The sequence below is a fragment of the Octopus bimaculoides genome, chromosome 1 (genome assembly GCF_001194135.2).
Source record: "Octopus bimaculoides isolate UCB-OBI-ISO-001 chromosome 1, ASM119413v2, whole genome shotgun sequence".
Lineage (NCBI taxonomy): Eukaryota > Metazoa > Mollusca > Cephalopoda > Octopoda > Octopodidae > Octopus > Octopus bimaculoides.
In genome coordinates, this window is record NC_068981.1 from 131980373 (window position 1) to 131983686 (window position 3314).

Below are 3314 nucleotides of genomic sequence, written 5' to 3' on the forward strand. Positions count from 1 at the left end.
GACCTGTTGGGGCAAGTGAAAGCGAAATCGTGATTGAACCAAATTCAATGACTAGCACCTGCCAGTGGAACGCTAAGACCACCATCCGAGCGTGATCATTGCCAGAGCAGCTGTCTGGCTTCCGTGCCAGTGGCACATAAATAGCATTGTTTGAGCGTGATTGTTACCAGCATCGCCTTACTGGCATTTCTGCAGGTGGCACGTGTAAAAACATTTGAGCGAAGTCGTTGCCAGTGCCGCTGGACTGACTCCTGTGCAGGTGGCACATAAAAAACACCATTTCGAGTGTGGTCATTGCCAGTACCGCATGACTGCCCCTCGTGCCGGTGAGAAGCATATGTGTGTGTGTGTGTGTTTGTACCCTCACCATCACTTGACTACCGATGTTGCTGCGTTTGTCCCCATAACTTAGTTGTTTGCAAAACACACTGATAGAATAAGTACTATGCTTACAAAGAATAAATCCTGTTGTCAATTTCTTCGACTAAAAGTGGTGCTGTAGCATGGCAGCAGTCACATGACTGAAGCAAGTAAAACAATAAAAAACTATGCCATTTTAATCTCGAGCAACACTGGTTATCTCTGCTAGTATATATATATATATATATATATGTATATATATATATATATATATATATGGGGAATGTAATGAATAAAAGCAAAAAAACAAGACCGCACAACGGGATAAGTTTTAACAAGTATTGTATTAGTTTAAAGCTTAAAAGTGAAAGAATCTTAAAGTTTCTGATGTCAGTTCTTCATCAGGATAAAAAGATAGGAGAATGAGTGATTGAGAAGGAAAGGAAGGAAGAAAGAAAAAATATGGTCAAGGGATTAGAGGCCTAGTGGCGAAGAGTTGTGAAGGGAAATGGGGCAGGTTGTGTGTTTGTGTGTGCATGTATAGGAGTGTATCTGTGTTTTAAGATAGGTGTAAGTGGGGGTTGGAATGTGTGTAGAGGTGTGGGATGTTGGTGTGCATGTGTGTTGTAGTATTGTGTGTGTATGAGGAAAGCAAGGAAATGATAAGGTGGGAGTGAGTACAAGTGTGAAGTAAAAGGATAGGCAAGTACTAGTGAGTCACACGTAATACTTTCTTTTCATATTCAAATAGTGTGACAGAGTCAATAAAATGATATAACATCTGCTTCAAGAGGGCAAAACTCCTTTCAAAATACCAACTTGAGTAGGAAGGAACATATTCAAGTATGACATTTTCTTTTTTGTAAACACATAACTGTGATTAGCAAACTAAACACACACACACACCCCTTCTTCTTTTTCTCTCACACATGACCATCGTCCATCTTTCTTTTAATTGTTTATGTTATCATTTTATTTATTCCATGTACCCAGACTTTGTGGACACCCTGTAGTAACTACCTAACAATGGACCTGAAAAGCTCTCACAAGCAATATGAAGTGCACTCCTTCCTTGGTTAAAAAAACGTATATGTACAGACATATGTATTGAATCTCTGGAAAGGAAGTGTTAGGCTAAATGGTTAGGCCTATGACGTAAGACACAATAGGGATAATAGAGGAAAGATGGGTGTGACCATTTCATAGTGACAGAATAAGCAGAGAGGGGAGGCAGAATGTCCATGGGCCAGAGTTTGAAGTCAGTTAGAGAATCTGTGTCAGTTAGTTGCATGACCTTTATGGATGCTGTCTAATGCTGTGCATAACAGTATCAACATCCCTGCAGTACTGCATAGTAGGTCTTACCTGAACTTTGTAAATGGTTAGAAACTGACAAGAGCTAAAGTACTTTTTGGCCCTAAAAACCATGCAGTTTTAGCTAGACACTATGTAAAGTTCATTAGAAAAGATAATCAGAGATTGCAAGGACTAACATTGGTAACAACTTCATTGCATGAAATGACGAGATACAAGATTGATTCCTTCATATGACCCAAAATAGTTGTTATATTGTTGAAAGAGACGAAGTTGCCATGTCTCCATTGCAGGATGCTTTTGAGTTCTCTATTCATAGAAGAAATCTAAGCTTGGCATAAAGTGTTTATCGGCATGTGGATGATGCCTCTGGGTATAAGGTTAAGGAAAAGTGAAGAGTAATCATTTTGCACAGGAGTTGAGCATTGTTAAGAGTTGACAGCAAGCAGATTAATAATGTACACAAAATTGTGGAATACACAAACTAAACCTTAGCTCCGATCTCACAGTTTTCCAGAGTACACCACAGTCGATAGAGTGTGGAACAGCGAAATGCTAGTCAGTGCCTGTTGTAAATAGAAAGCTTCCAATCCAAATAATAATAACAGGACGAAGACAATAGGTGGGCAATTTAACTGAGAGATTCCTATGACAGACATGGTCAAAATCGCTTGCCGATGGCAATTCAATGGCATTATTTTCGCCAAATATGTCTAAGGCAAGAAATGAAAAGTGAACGACATAAAAGATCAGGTCCCTGACAGATTGGGTTTCAAAAGACCTTTAATTAATCAGCGGGTGATCACTCCGGATTAATCTTTACTGAAAAAAAAAACTATGATCAAAAGTATTCCAGCCATGACTGTCTTGTCGTTTTAGGAGTTACTAGAATGATTTTATCCAATGTCCTTTCTTGTATTATACGGTGATTTTCATTCGAAAGCAATTTGTCTGATATTTTAATTAATCAAAACAACGATGTAGATGCCCCCCACCCCACTGTAGGAATCAAAATACGCGTCCCCCTCTGCTGGAGATTCACTGAGAGGAAAACGTTCAAAGAATCGATTGTTGATGAATGAAAATGAAACACCTGCTAGGAGTGGAAAGAATAATTTGTCTTTTAGCCTTCTGCTTTCATCGACCACGAGTGCCAGTACTCAGTGAACCTTTACATAATATACACACATGTAGATATGACACGTGCACTTATCACGATCTTATAATTTCCTACGCTCATTAACTAAACAATTTTAGAGTATTACAACAGTATTTTATGCTGTTTAACATCCTCAAATTTGTTTATTCTCAATTTCATTTTAAAACACGAAAACCCCTTTCTCTTCATCACTGAAAATTATCATTCTAGATGAAATCTTTCGCGAAAAGGAATTAAAAATTTCAATTCACAAAAAAGTTTAAAAATTTTTTAGCCAAAAAAAACGAAAGGTTTAAATTTAGATATTTTACACGTTTCTATAAAAAAAATATCGATCTCGAATGTTTGAAAGGCAGTATGAAGACACACAAAATTCGACGTAGAGAAATTAAATGTACACGTACTTTAGCATTAAGTGCAATTATATCCACTTCTCTTCTGCAGTCCTTCTTCTTTTTAGTGAAGAGAGCCAGATGGGGTA

General features: G+C 37.8%; 2 protein-coding genes across 2 annotated transcripts in view; one reads left to right on the forward strand and one right to left on the reverse strand.

The window, feature by feature from the left end:
- The window catches only part of LOC106874673 (protein-associating with the carboxyl-terminal domain of ezrin), a 41747-nt gene extending 38439 nt beyond the window's left edge, over positions 1-3308 (reverse strand). Inside the window, exon 1 of the mRNA XM_014922470.2 lies at positions 3238-3308. The gene's annotated coding sequence lies outside the window, so the exon portion shown is untranslated. The remainder of the gene's footprint in view (positions 1-3237) is intronic.
- Positions 1116-3314, forward strand: part of LOC106874674 (phytanoyl-CoA dioxygenase, peroxisomal) — a 45359-nt gene continuing 43160 nt past the window's right edge. The window contains exon 1 of the mRNA XM_052970868.1: positions 1116-1203. The gene's annotated coding sequence lies outside the window, so the exon portion shown is untranslated. The remainder of the gene's footprint in view (positions 1204-3314) is intronic.